General features: G+C 50.2%; 1 protein-coding gene across 4 annotated transcripts in view; it reads left to right on the top strand.

Annotated features, from left to right (window-relative positions):
• The first annotated feature begins 4,595 nt into the window (after positions 1 to 4,595).
• Positions 4,596 to 15,293, top strand: part of Camkk2 (calcium/calmodulin dependent protein kinase kinase 2) — a 55,540-nt gene continuing 44,842 nt past the window's right edge. For 2 of the 4 annotated variants that reach the window (XM_075979720.1, XM_075979747.1), the window contains exon 1: positions 4,826 to 4,925. The gene's annotated coding sequence lies outside the window, so the exon portion shown is untranslated. Of the gene's footprint in view, positions 4,926 to 15,293 lie in introns of all 4 variants that reach the window. The other 2 variants (XM_075979729.1, XM_075979738.1) reach the window with 2 other exon arrangements.

The following is a 15,293-nucleotide window of genomic DNA, read 5'->3' on the forward strand; positions in this document are numbered from 1 at the left end:
GATGCTTTTCCTCTGACCCCAGGCAGTCTTTGCCTTCATCCGTATGCCTGGACTATTTCTACTTGTTTTGAGTATTCAATCGTGTCCTGACATTTTGCTTCTTGCAAATATGTGTGTGGATAGATGAAGAGCTCTCTCATAAACCTTGACATCTTTTATGATGCCATTTGTATTGCCGTCTTAAAAACCTATCATTTCACTGCCTGTGGAGGGTAGCTTTTCAGGCTCTCTTTAGCTGTTCTGTTGAAGATAACCTAATGAATCAACTTCATTGGTGATATTAATCCCGCTCTCTTGTTCTAGATATTCAAGGCTATGTGGCAGAACATTCCCATGAACAACGTGAGTAGAACACAGGCTACCTCAGGAAGGAGGGGCAAAACCTTGAAAGGACATTGTGAAGCCATCCTCATGGGAGAGAAAATGATAGTCTTAGATTTCCATGCCTCCCCCCTCTAGAGGGTTTGAGTTTTCTTTAAAAAATAAGACTCAGATGCTGTGTTTACTTATTTTCCTGGCGATCTGTGTTGTCAGGACAACAAGATCTGTTTGCCTAGAATAGGATTTTCTGATGTTCTTGGGGGGCGGGGGGATGAAAGCGCAAAGCTAACTCTTGTTTTCGTATCTGTAGGAAGAAAATGGTTTCCTTGTGTGGGATGGTTCCTAGCACAAGAGGAGCTGAATGGCAACGACAGGCAATTACAGTGTTCTGCACTTTGTTCTAATTTGCTTTAATAAGAAAGGCACATAAATTGATGGGATTTTTAGCACCGCGCTAAGCATATCGGTAGTTAGCTTCAGTGAGCGCTTGCGTGCTAGGCACTGAGCTAGTATCTTCACACACATTATATTGTATTGAAACCTCAGACCAAGTCTGTCAGCTCTGTACTATTATTGTCCCTATCTGACAGCTGATGAAACCAAACAGAGAGATCAGATCAATGGCCCAAGCTTACAGACCTGGTCATTGGTGGCTGCAAGGCTAAACTGAAGTCCATCTTATTCCAGAGCCATTGCCTTTCAACCTCTGTGCTGAGTTATGCAAATGTTCTGCATGTGATATCTGCCTAGGCTGCAGGAATTTACAGTTCAAGGGTCAGACAAACAGATGAGTGAAGCCGGGCGGTGGTGGCACACATCTTTAATCCCAGCACTTGGGAGGCAGAGACAGGCAGATCTCTGTGAGCTCTAGGCCAACCTGGTCTACAGAGTGAGTTCTGGGACAGCCAGGGCTACACAGAGAAACCCTGTCTTGAAAAACCAAACCAAACAAAGGATAAAAAACACAAGTGGGGCTCATATCATATAGTTAAGTGGTAAAGTGTTTACCTGGCATGTGCAAGACCCATGGTTTGATTCCCCAGCACCACAAAGCAAAACCATAAACGAAGAAGAAAAGAATAAAGACAAGGAGGTTGGCTGAGCATCAAATGATATAACTGCCCTTAGATATCAGAAGAGGGAGTCAGATGTCAGATCCTCTGGAACTGGAGTTACAGGTAGTTGTGAGCCATTATGTGGGTGCTGGGAACCAAACCCAAGGATTCTGCCAGAGCAGAGCGCTCTTTTTTTTTTTTAAGATTTATTTATTTATTAAGTATACAATGTACTGCTGGCAAGGACGGCACCAGGTCTCATTACATTACAGATGGTTGTGAGCCACCATGTGGTTGCTGGGAACTGAACTCAGGACCTCTGGAAGAGCAGCCAGTGCTCTTACCCTCCGAGCCATCTCTCCAGCCCAGCAGAGCGCTCTTAACTCCTCAGATGTATCTCCAGTCCTTGTACGGACATTTTAAACCTTTCTTTAGCGCTTAAGTTTTCTTTTGGGAGGTGAGTTTCAAGACAGGTTTTCTCTGTAGCTTTGGAGCCTGTCCTGGAACTCACTCTGTAGACCAGCCTGGCCTTGAACTCACAGAGATCCGCCTGCCTCTGCCTCCCAAGTGCTGAGATTAAAGATGTGTGCCACCACTGTCCGGCAAGCATTTAAATTTATACTGAATTTCTACCTGCGTTATCTACATTGTTATAATAAAACATGGGCAATTTAGTAAAACATGACATAGTCATACAGAATTGTTCATTTAAACAAATAACAGGAAAGAACACCAGGGTCTATTTTTAATTACTCTAGGAAAACAGGGTTGCCTGAGAATTTTTTTTTTATAGACTGAATCAGTGAGTTTCCTGGACTTATTTAGAAGAGCACGGGTGACCTCGAAACAGCTGCATCACTTCAACGTGCCCCCTCCTTATGGGGAACGCCTCATGGAGTGCCCCCTAAATGGTGATACACAAGAAAATTATAAGAAAATCACTCTTGGTGTTTATAAATAAAGCTTTAATAGGAACACTGCTACACATCCATTGATTTGTTGTTGTCTGTGGCTGCTGAGTCATCACAGTGGAGAGCACAGGGCAGATCCGAAAATGTTGACCTTATGGTCTTTCACAGAAAATGCCTGCCGACTCGTGCCTTAGCATTAATGATTCCAAATCCCCCCGCCCGATTAGCCCTGATAGCTGTTTGAGGGGGGCGTACAGTGCAGAAAATACAGAACTGTGTACCCCCACCTCAGCACTGACTGTCGTCAGCATTTTGCAATTTGCTTCACAAATATTTATAGAGGAAATAAAACAAGTATTTTAACATTTTCCTATGCTCGCTGTCTCCTTTCTCCCTCCCTCCTTTCCTTCATTTCTTTACTTATTATTTTTAGTTTTTTGAGACAGGGTTTATCTGTGTAGTCCTGGCTGACTTGGAACTTGCTCTGTAGACCAGGCTGGCATCGAACTCAGAGATCCACCTGCCTCTGCCTCCTAAGAGCTGGGATTAAAGACATGTGCCACCGGTGCCCATCTTATTTTGTTTTGTCTTTTTTGAAACAGGATCTATGTAGTCTTGGTTGCCCTATAACTCCCTATGTAGGCCAGATTGGTCTTTAATTTATGGAGATCCTCCTGTCCCTGCTTCCCAAGTGCTGGGCCCAGGAATCTAAGTCTGTGCACCACATGCATGCATTGCCTGAGAAGGCCAGAAGAGGGCATTGTATCCCCTGGAACTGGAGTTCCAAAGGCTCGTGACCTGTCATGTGGGTGCTTGAAATTGAACTCAGGTCCACTGCAAGAGCAGCTGGTGCTCTTAACTACTGAGCCATCTCTCCAGCCCCCTCCCTTAATTTTTAGACCATGCTAGTACCTCCCACATGCTAGGCAAGTACTCAACCTCTGAGCTACATGTCTAGCTGCCTAGTTCCTTCTTGGTGTCAGACTGTCATGGATCTAACGCGAACCAATTCTCTGACTTTTATATCTTTTGCATAAGCGTGTGTCCTTAAGTATACACCATGTGGGCATCACAGAACATGCTGCTAGCCTCCTGAAATCAGAGTGGCTATGCTTGCCTCTGGAAGAGCCCCTCACAAGCGGGAGGAGGCTTATCAATGCTTCAGGGAAGGAGTAGGGAGAAAGCCATTAGATCCTCACTGGAGATTTCCCATTCGCTCCCTCCTTCCCTCTGGTGCCCACCCCAAGCTGCACATGGCCCTAGGAGACGCTAGAGTATATAGGAAGGGGAGGCAAGCAAAGGAGAACTCCACCTATGTCGCTTTTGGCAGGTCAACATCCATGCTGGAAATGAGTAAGACCAATAAACTCATTGGTTCACCAAGCTGGGCTTGGACGGAACTGTGCCTTTGATCTGTTGTTGGCGCCCTATTTTGGGTGAATAGACGTTTGTTCATGTCTCCCCAGGCAGTCACTCCAGAGTGGGGCTTAAAAATACACACTGTGCATAATGCTGTATTCTGCAGCTTGCTCTTTTACTCTACGTGTTTTGTGCTCTTTTCATTGTGGGTACAGTAGAGATAACCGTCCTTTTGACTATTGTGTACTATTCCACCAAGTCTTGCTCTGTTTGCCAGTCCTAACAAATAAATGTGAGGACGCTGAGCAATATCAGAGGTGACCATCTCATAAGAACGCTCACTGAGTTTATTTGTCCGGTCGTTGGAATTGTTTGTGAATGCCTCTGCAGCCTAGAAACACTGGAATAATTTACTAACGAGGACTGGAAGTCGACCCAGTTGACAAAGAGCTTTGAATCCTCAGTGAGTTTGATGTCTCAACTCGATTCCCTTTTGGCTGCCGGCAGGGACTTGCGGACAGCCACTGGTGAACATCCAAGTCTGAGTTCACTGACCCCCACCCCAAGGCCACGGGGTTAGCGAGCCCTTGAAATACCCTTTTACTTCAACGTTGTTATCCAACTGGGAGACTAAAGGAGCTTAAGGCTCCTGCAAAGTCAAACGCCAAAAAGGGTAAAGAGTGTTTAGCCAGAATAGGATGTGTTTCATCACAGGCAACCTTATGGGGAGACCCAGAACTTCACTGGGCCATACGGAGTACAGATGCATTTTAGGGCGAGCCTACAGCAGTGGTCAGTGGGGAGGCGGCTGCGGAAAGGGCTTCCCCATAATGGGCGTTGCCCCGAAATCCAGGGAGGGAACAGCCAGACAGGTTCCTGGGTTTCCCCGCCGCCTTTGGGGAACTTCTCGACGCTTGAAAACAAAGCGGCGTGGAGCAGCTGGCGGCAACCGAGACCCACTCACAAACTTGCGGCCTCTGCGCCCCTGCGCGGGCCGGGCCTCGCTTCCTGCCGCCGGACGCCTCCTTCCCCACACCAACCTCGCCTCCGCCCCGGCGCTACTTAAGTCCCCGCGGGACCCGGCGCGCGGCCGAGGCTGCGGCGGGCACGCGCTCTTCCACGCCGGCTCCTTGGCCAATCAGCGTGGAGCCCGAGGCGCCGCCGCGCGCGAGCCGAAGCCCGGGCGGCTCCTCCCGCGGAGAGCCGAACCGGACCGAGCCGAGCCGAGCCAAGCCGAGCCGGGGGCGCAGAGCGCGGGAGGCGGCGGCGCGGAGCCCAGGTGAGCTGGCCCGGGGCGGTCCGGGCTCGGGGGGGGGGGGGGGAAGCAGCCGCCCTGTGGGTCTCTGGGTCCCGGACGCGCGCGGCGCCGGTAGACACAGCCCAGAGGCGGGCCCCGAGGGGACCCCACGTGCGCCGCCCCGCGCCCCGCCACGTGGAGGGCTGCGCCCCCTTCCCCCGGGCCTCCGGAGCGGGGCGGCGCTTGGGCCCGGGCGATAGGGGCCGGCCTGGAGTTCCGTACCGAGGCCGGCCGGCAGGGGCGGTCCCGGGTCCCGGCGACGGCCTAGGCCACCCTTGCGCTTGACAGGTGCGGAACCTGAGCGCGCGGGAGCGTCCCACCCCCGCAGCCTGCGGGGCACAGGGCGACCCCGGCCCTAGGGGTTCGGACACAGGTGTCAGGACCCTGAGTCTGCCCTCTGACCACCCCGACCTCACAGGCCGGCTCGATCCTTATGACCTAAATTTACCTCAGGGCTGCAGCTCGCGGGGCATGAAGAGTGCATGCTCCGCCCCCCGGCTCAGCCCCGGGGCTAGTGCCCCGGTGTCACCCAGATTTTGCCAAGGTTCTCCCCACCCCCTGGCTGCCCAGTTTGGGGAACGGGGTGTTTTCACAGCTCTGCCAGCCTCCTCCCGGGCTGCTCTCACTTGGAGACGAAGAGGTGGCACTTTGCAGTGGGATGGAGCTGGGGGTGGAGAACATTTGACGTGCCATGGGCAAAGAAGCAGCTGGGGGTGGGTCATGCCGCGCATTCATTACCCTAGATGCAACTTTTACCTTCCTCAGCCTGCTCTCTGATTTCCCCCAGTCCCGGAGCAGAAACTTCAGGTGCCCTGGGGCATTAACGGTGTCTTTTACTCCTCCTCCCAACTCTGCCCCCACAGGGCTGAAGGGAGGATTGCTGTCTGTCCCCACAGCCTCTTTGTTCTTTGGAAGTGGCAGGGGATGCCACTGTTCCCAAGCCTCCCCACAGAAACTGTGCAGTTTCAGAATAGATTGGGATCAGTGTGCAAAAGCAGCTTCAGTTTGCCAGGTCCTCCTTCTGCACCTTCGGCCGCTCTTAACCAGCTCATCAAGGCAGTCATTAGATGAGCCCCTACCTTGGATAATCCTAGTGACTTTTTTCGTCCTTTCTGGGGGCAAGAACCCAGTGCCAGGAGCCTGCTAAGAGCACCCTCTACCACAGGACCACATTCCCGCCCCCTAATTAGGACTTATTGAGTTCTTGCTATGTGGCAGGTACTGTTTTGTTGCCTGTATTATCTTATTTAATATTTACCCCAAATCTTGTTTGTCAGGGAGTTTTGCCACTTTGGTTGAGAATAGGAGGTTAAGGTTCCTAACACTCCTTTAGTATTGAAAGGCTCAGAAAGGTTAGTTAACTTATCTGGGATCACACAGACAAGCGAGGCTTCCCTCACCTGTTTGGGGGAGCCCAGGCCTTTTTACTAAGCAACGTATAAGGCCACAGATGTCAGGAGGTCCTGCGGTCCTGTCAGAACTCCAGCTTGTCCTTCCCTCCAGTTGCTAGTGGGCTAATAACTAGGCTGTAGTTCTCAGGGGGGCAGTTCCACCCTCCTGGCGAGCATTTGAAACATGTGGGAGTAACTTTTGGTTTGTCAAAGTGAGACTAAGCACTCTTGGTGTTTAGTGGGCAGGAGCTGGGGAATGCCAAATGTCCCGTAAGAATGTCGCTACCCTAAATGCCAGGGAGAAGTGTCGTAAGCCTCGAGTGCTGGGGCAATGGAGGGATAGCCACAAGGTGTGTTCTGGAGAAATCTGCCGAGCCTTTGAAGATGGGCTGAAAAGTGGAGGGAGGAGGGAGAGGGGATAAGATGGGGCCCAGTTCAGCAGAAGGAGTTTGTGCTTTGGGTGTAGACAGTGGTGCGCTCTGTTAGCTGGGAGGGGACCGCTGGGTGGGGCAGGCCAAACTGCTCAGAATCTAACACGGCCCACTAGTCACCCTTGCCTTATGTGAACCCATCTTAGGAAAGGACTCAGATTGGGATCCGCTTAGTCACTTGAGACCTCTCTTCCTTGACCTGCCTCCTTCCGTTGGTTCTAGGGCCTCGTGGATCTCATTTCTTCTCGCTATCCTGGGGGTTTGGGCCTGTGCTACAGCACGTTTCTCCTTTAGTTAGAGACTTGGACTAGTAGGCCAGAGAGCCCCAAGGTGGCTTCACGCAGATGGCTCTTGGGCTGCCATAACTCCTCCCATCACACCTGTAGCTCTTCCTTGGAAAACTGACTTCTTAGATGGGATGTGCCCCGGTAGAGTGCCTGGCACACGTGAAACCCTCGGTTTGGTCCCTAGCACTCTGTAAACTGGGTGCGGTGGTGTGTCCTTGTAATCCCAGCCAGCACTCGCTGGAAGCTAGGTCAGAAGTTCAAAGTTGTGCTCATCCTTAGGAGGTTGGAGGGCAGTCGGGGCTTGTGAGACCCTGTTTCCAGATAAGTAAATAACAAAGAGAGTTTAGAGTTCAGGTTGTTTGTTGATAGAAATTTGTAAGGGTTTTGGTTTTTACCTTGCTAGCAAGCGCTCCATAAGCTACATCCCTAACCCTGAACAAAGGGGAAAAGGTGAAGTTCCCTCCAGCAGCGTTGTCTTTCCCTCGCTCCAGTGTTGGAGCAGGAGCATTCGCGTTGCCTCCCTCCCGCTAGGCTCTTGCACCCACACATCTGCTGTCGTAAGACTAGTGTGTTGCCGGGCGGTGGTGGCGCATGCCTTTAATCCCAGCACTTGGGAGGCAGAGGCAGGTGGATCTCTATGAGTTCGAGACCAGCCTGGTCTACAAGAGCTAGTTCCAGGACAGGCTCCAAAACCACAGAGAAACCCTGTCTCGAAAAACCAAAAAAAAAAAAAAAAAAAAAAAAAAAAAGACTAGTGTGTTGTGTGCGTGTCCTGCGAGTTACATGTATGTACATGGCCTCACTCCGTATCACGTCTTCTTTGCGTCAGGCCTTTTTATGGCTGAGTAATATTTCCTAGTCTGAGTGGACTACATTTGGTTTATTCGACCAGTGATGGATGTGTGTGCTGTTTCTAGTTTAAGGCTTCTCTTTCTTTCCCTTCTCTGAGAGACAGGGTCTCATTATGTAGCCCAGTCTGGCCTTTACCCCTTGATCTTCCTGTCTCTGCCTCCTGCATGTGTGCACACCAACATGCCTTGCTGAGTTTCTTTTTTCAATTATAGAACATTTCAAGCACGGAGAGATGCCAAGGTTTTGCTTTGTTTTGTTTGTTTGGACTGACTTCAGAAGGCAGGAAGGAGGCCCTGGGCGTGACAGGAACTGGACATGGCGCTGCCCTGTGCACAGCATGGCTGTGTAACCTCCATCCCCTGTTTGGGGGTCTGGGGACAGATGTACTCTAGGGAGCTGAGAGGTGCTGGGGTTCACTCCCTGCCAGAGTCTCTTAGCTGCTGGGGAGTCCTGTGGAACAGATGAAGTATATTCTAGCATACATCTCCCTTTCGGAAAGGAGGAAAAGAAAACTAGAAGATTCCGTCGTGCCCCCACACCCACCCCATCCTGAAAGCTGCTGAAGGACTATTTTTGTGTTGCCTCTTTTTATCCTGGTGGCTGTAAATAGTTGAGAGATGGCAGTTACAGAGATAAAAATGCTAATTCCAACCTGGAAAGGAGAGATGGATGATCCTACAGGAAGTGGGGGGAAGGGAGAGGCCAGGATCTTGCCCTCTGCCCTGAGAGGTTGCCCAGGAGACAGAGCTGAGGGAAGGCTAAAGGTGTTGCCCAAGTGTTACTGTTAGGGACGCTTATGGGATGCAGTGGTTAGATGGGGGGCAAGGCGGGGAGCACATTCCTGACCCTGTTTAGGGTTTTTTTGTTTGTTTGTTTGTTTGTTTTTTTGGTTTTCCGAGACAGGCTTTCTCTGTACAGTGCCTTCGCTGTCCTGGAACTCACTTTGTAGACCAGGTTGGCCTTGAACTCAGATATCTGCCAGCTCTGCCTTCCTAGTTCTGGGATTCATCTGCCTCCACGCCTAGCTCTGTTGCACTTTTAATGTGCATCGAGGGCCAGGTGGTGGTGACCCACGCCTTTAATCCCTACACTGGGAGGCAGAGGCAGGCAGGTCTCTGAGTTCAAGGTCAGCTTAGTCTATAAAAGTGAGTTCTGAGACAGCCAGGATTACACAGAAAAAACTTTTTCTCTAGCGGGGAGTGGGAGAACGTACATTGGGAATATTGCATTTTAAGCATCTGGCAAGAGAGATTCATCTCAGACCTGCACACCCATTCTGGGCCCAGGTGTGGGGGCAGGTGGCCCTGTCCCTGTTTCCTGACACTTGTCCCTGTTTGGGAGGGCATGTATACTTCAGGTGGGAGAGGGAAAGCGGTGATTTAAACAGTCTGTAGACAAGGCGGGATGAGGAATGGATGAATAGAGTGTGGGTGGGGGAGACAGGATGCCCATGGTGCCATCTGGGCCCCGGGTCTCTCTGACTGGCCAGGCTGTGCGTCACTGGAGTGGATCTCTTCCCCTTACAGATTGGAATCTCATTTATTTCTCTGGCTCTTCCTTTGGTTCCGTGGAAGACAGGTAGGGAGTCAGTCTGCGTGTCTCAAGTTTTGCGTCCCTGAAACACTGTACTCACTCAGGTGCAGTGCAGCATGCCAGTTTGGATGTGAAATTATGTTCACTTTTGATTTGGTAACAAACGAGGCCTCGGACTACAGCTAGCAGGGAGGGTAGAAAAAGGTTTAGTTACCGTGGTGAGATTAGAGATTCTGATTTGAAGCCTGAGCGATGGTGGTGCACACCTTTAATCCTAGCACTCGGGAGACAGAGACAGGTGGATTTCTGAAGGATCTCTGACTTAAAGGACAGCCTGGTCTACAGATCTAGTTCCAGGGTAGCCAGGACTCTGTAGAGAGACTCTGTCTCCAAAGCCGCCCCCCCCCCCCCCCCGCCAAAAAAAAGAGAAAAATTCAGAATTGCTTTTAGTATAAGTTAAAGCCAGTTAAGGAGCTTTTATTTTCCCCTCTTTTTGGGGGAAGGATGGTGTTTTGAGACAGGATTCCTCTGTGGCCCTGGCTGTCCTGGGACTCTTTCTGTAGACCAGGCTAGCCTCAAATTCTGCCTCTGCCTTCCATGCTGGGCTTAAAGGCATATGTCACCACTGCCTGACTTTTATTTTCTTATTTTACGTTTATGTTTGTGTGAGTATATGTCATCTGTATGCCAGAAGAGAATGTTGAATGCCCTGGAGCTGGAGTTATAGGCAACTGTGAGCTGTCATGTGGGTGCTGGGATCTGAACTCAGGTCTCCTGTTAGAGTGGCCAGTGCTCTTAACTGCTGAGCCATCCGTCTCTCCAGACTGCTTACCTGTGGAAGCCTTTGCTTCGCTTTTGTTTAATGCATTCACAGCTGTGCCCTCCCTAAAACCCCTCAGCTGTGTGATCACGGGCACATGACGCAGACTGTCTGTGCCTCTGTCTCCTCACTGGTGAAGGAGGAAGTAGTAAGGTCATCATGACATGGCAGCTCATGAGCTGATACAGGTTTAGTATGACGCCAAGTATACTAGTCTCACGTATTGCCATGGCAGCAGCTATTACAGCTCTTGCTATTGGGTGAGTGTCTTCAACAGGCTTCTTCCAAGTCAGCCAGCCCCTGGGTCTCCTCCACCTCTGATTTACTTTTCTCTCTAAGATAAACAAGCAAAACATTGACATTGTAGATTTTGTCTTCTGCCTAGCCATCTATGTGAAGGCTGCCTGGGTTACTAGGAATAGGCAGCTGCCTGCGCGCCTGTGGGTGTAAGGAACTGAACTTAGTAGAGAAGCTTTTGTCAATCTGTTTGTCACTTGTAGGTCTAAGTCTCTAGTAAGTCATGAGCTCTTTTGGCTTAGGTAGTTGAAAACACTGGGGTCTGTGGGCTCCAGGCATAGAAGAGCCTGGGTACCAAATCCGTTTCCCATCCATTGTTCTTTCTTGATTCACTTCATGCTAAAGCAGTGTTCTCCCCCACCCTTGTAATGCATATTCTTACAACACTGTTTGGCAGAAAGAACCTTTCCATGCTTAAAAAAAAAATCGCAGAGTAAGACCCAGTACAGTAGATGACACTGGGTTATGTATGTTCTCTTGAATCCATCACTTGGCCAGAGTAGTTGATGCCCAGTTGGGCAGTTTTGAGTCATGGATGAGACCCTGAAACTGGTGATGGGGTTGGCTCCACGGGTCTGCCTCTCATAGAAGGATGTGTTCCCAGAATAAAGGGCTGCAGTTCTCAAGACTAAAGGAATGTAGACTCTAGGCCAGCTAAAGACAGCGTCTGACCTTCTGACTGGCCTTGGGATGTTTGAAATACACACCCTCCAGCTTACGTTTGCTGAATGCCAGCTGTGTTCTAGAAAGTTCTAGGCTTGAGAATTCAGCAGTGAATTAAAAACCTCACTCTCCAGTTAATCAAGCCATGTCTCTAGGCCAAGTCCGGGCATTTGTTCTTGGTACAGTTGGAGGCTGCTGCCTTTGGTGTCCCCTCATATAGACTGAGTTCCCGGGAAGGCAGCGACATGGCCTATGCCAGCCTCTTTGTTAAGATTTTGACCCAGCCTGTACTTACTCAGGACACAGTTTGTGAACTTCACAAGGCTTTCCGTCCTTGGAAAATACAGATGAGGACAGTTGGCTATGGTACCATGGTCAAGTACTTGCTCTTCATGTGCAGGAACCCTGAGTTACACCTGAGGCACCTCGGTGAAGCAAAAAACAAAACTGGCTCATTTTAGCTCTACTTGAACCTACTGTGATTCTAGGTAAAGCAGCAACTTTTTAAAAAATTTTACGTTTTGTGTGTGTGCATACATGTGTGTGTGCACGTGTGAGTGGTCATATTACAGTATGAATGTGAAGGTTAAAGGACAACTTGGGATTTGGTTCTCTCCTTCCTGTAGCCATCTACAGGTTTCTGTTCCACCCAATCCCACAGCCATTCAGTCCCAAAGAAACACACGGAGGCTTATACTAGTTATAAACTGTTTGACCCATTAGCTCAGGCTTATTACTAACTAGTTCTTACAACTTAAATTAACCCATAATTCTTACCTATTTCTAGCCATGTGGCTTGGTACCTTTTCTCAGTAAAGCATTCTCATCTTGCTTCCTCTGCATCTGGCTGGTGACTGACTCCCTGCTTTTCCTCTTCCCAGAATTCTCCTAGTATGGTTGCCCCCCCCCATACTTCCTGCCTGACTGCTGGCCAATCAGTGTTTTATTAAACCAATATGAGTGACAGATCTTTACAGTGTACAAGAGCATTATCCCACAGCACCTTCCACCATCAGGGTTCCAGGAATCAAACTCAGGTCATCAGACTTGGCCGCAGTCCTTACCCACTGAACCATCTTGCCGGTTCTAGTGAATCTTTTGAGCCTTTGTTTGCTATTGGTAAAGTGGAGAATTTAGGACAGATGACCATGGAGGTGTGTGCCTAGACTGCTAACATTGCCTGACTCTTAAAGCTGGAGTTATAGGCTCAGCCACTTGTGATGGTGAAGTAGGTTATGAGATGTGGGATGTGGGGAAAAGGAGGCCATGGAACATGGCCTTCCGCCTGACCTTGGCCGTACACTGGCAGTTGGCAGTCACACCCAGCTTTTTATGAGGGTGCTGTGGGCCTAAGAACTCTAGGTCTTCATGCTTGTACAGCAGGCATTTTACTGGGGAACCATCTCCCTAGTCTCCTCCTCGTTTTTGTTTGCTTGGCAAGGTGGTTGGCTGACTAGCTGTGGTTGCACACACCTATAATCCTAACAGGTAGGAGGCTGAGGCAGGAGGGTCACAAAGCTAGCCCTGCCACACAGTGCCACATGCCCTATCTCAATTCTTTTTAAAATTTTAATTAAAAGGAAAAGAAAAGTATTTCCCAGGACAGCCTTCCTTGACCCCCAGCTTCCTCCTTCTTCATCGTCAGCTGCCTCTCTTCTGTTCTCTTGTGTACTGGTCTGGCTGTCCAGTACACTGTGCACTGTGGCACCCGGGCACCTCCTTTTAAATCTTTCATGAGGTTGCTGGTCCCTTGTGACAGAAACCACACAGTAGCTTCTCCATAATCGCTTGGAGTTTTTCTTTGACCATTTGGTTCTGTGTTTGTTTTTTGAAATGTGTTCTCGCTGTGTAGCCCTGGCTGGCCTCAGATTTGCTGTGTAGAGTGGTGGTGGTGGTGCACACCATTAATCCAGTCCCAGCACTCGGAAGGCAGAGGCAGGTGGGTCTCTGAGTTCAAGGCCGACCTGCTCTACAAAGTGAGTTCCAAGGACAGCCAGGGCTACACAGAGAAACCCTGTCTTGTAAAAACCATGTCCTCCACCCCAAATTTGCTGTGTAGCTGAGGATAAACCTTGAGACCTTGAACAGCTTCTAATGTTCCTGCCTCTACTTCCATAGTATTACAGCATGCACTCCTATGCCTGGTTTATGCAGTGCTGGGGATTGAAGACAGGGCTCTTACATGCCTGGAAAGAACTCTACCAATTGAGCTTCAAGCTTAATTGCTTATTAAAAGAACAAATGAATGAATGAATTTCCTTTAGGGCCTCAGTTTCCCCAGGTGAGAGAGGATGTGGCTGTGTAGGTCCTTTCCTGACTCCCGGACTGACATAGTTCTTAGTCTCTTAATCCTGGTAGGCTCTTGATCCTTTTTTTTTTTTTTGGTCCTGGAGTGCTAGGGAAGAGGGGTCTGAGAACCCCGAGGGACTCTGAGGAAGATGTGTCACTGAGTTGTCTTCCAGCCCCAACCCCATGGTGGCTCAGCTCAGCGTTTGGCAGGTGGCAGTTGCTGGTTGGAAATGGCCCCCAGGAAATGGAAATGGCCAGGCATTTCCTGTGGGCCTGTGCCACTTGGCTTTCTGGCACAGGAAGGAACATTTCTCTCATCCTGGCCGGGGACTGGCTCCATCTGCTCCAGGAAGGGTCTGGTGGCTCCACTGGGTACCCTGGAGTGAGGGGGGCCTTCTGGGCGGGGCAGTGCTTGTGATTCATGGGGAACTGCCAGGCCAGACTGCTGGCGCTTTGCCAAACCCGGGCAGCTTTGTGGGAAGGTCCTCTTCAATCCTGTGTTCCGATCACTGCCCCTCCTTGCAGAGGGCTTGTCCTATGGGAATTACACAACCAAGCAGAGTTACTCTGTGCCTGGTGCCTGCTGGGCTTAGTGTGACTTCAGTAGTCTTTTATGCTAAGCTACTGTCTTTATGTGCAGTTTTCTGCTAGAGGCATCTTGGTGGCTTCATTAGATTCCCATAGGGTCTCTGGCCCAACAATTCAGAACACTGGCTTAGTCTGTGGGAACGGGGCGGGATCCTTTTACACAGCCCTCCTGGTCTTTGTTCATCTCTTCCCTAGATCTGGGTCTTCACAGGCAGCCCTAACTTGGGTCTGAATGCTTCTGTTCTCCTCCTTCAGACCTTGAAGGCCAAGCCTGCGTCAGAGGCGGTGGCGAGGGAGGCCCAGGCCAGACACTGGCTGGCCAAAGAGACTTGATTAAAAGCAGCTTTGTTGGGGGTGGACTGCTTGGTGTCCTTGGCCTGGAGTAGAGATCGATAAGCAATTGTTTTTTTGTTGGCAAGAAAAAAAAAATCCCCATTGACTACCGCAGGCACTGCCAAGTCTGGCTTTCTTTCCAGGAACACTTGTAGACCCAACAAAAGAGCTCTTGGAGGAAGGACAGACCTCCTGTCCTGAGGGTGGCTGGACCAGAGTGTCGGAATCCACACGAGAGAAGGTGGGCTCCCCAGGGCAGCAGTCACTCCGGAACATTCTGGAATGCAGACCCACTGTGTTTAGGCATTGCGTTGAAAGGATAGCTTTTCAGCACATTAGTCGTGTATTCTGATTACATGGCTCATCTGCTCCTCATGACCATCTTAAAGATGGGGAAACTGAGGCAGAGAGCGGCTAAAGCAAGCTAGGAAAAGCATAGGCCCAAGCTATGGAGTCCAGGGTCCTGCCTTCCTCTGCTTAGAAGATGAGGATCACAAAAAAATATGTAGAGTAACAGCAGCCAGACTGCAGCGAGTGTGGAACTTGGGTAGACACACCCATTGGCAGGGAGGCCAGGGCAGGGGCATCCCAGACTGCAGCGAATGTGGAACTTGGGTAGACACATCCATTGGCAGGGAGGCCAGGGCAGGGGCATCCCAGACTGCAGCGAATGTGGAACTTGGGTAGACACACCCATTGGCAGGGAGGCCAGGGCAGGGGCAGAGCTAACGATGCCGTCCTTGGTGCTCTGAAGTGTGGCTTCTTCGTTCCTATCATGGCTGCTTACTTTCTTCTGGACATTCATTTTGGGGCCGGAGAGGTGACTCAGCAGTTAAGAGCTCACTGTATTCTTGCGCGGGGTTTGA

This window comes from Microtus pennsylvanicus, chromosome 1, assembly GCF_037038515.1.
Source record: "Microtus pennsylvanicus isolate mMicPen1 chromosome 1, mMicPen1.hap1, whole genome shotgun sequence".
Lineage (NCBI taxonomy): Eukaryota > Metazoa > Chordata > Mammalia > Rodentia > Cricetidae > Microtus > Microtus pennsylvanicus.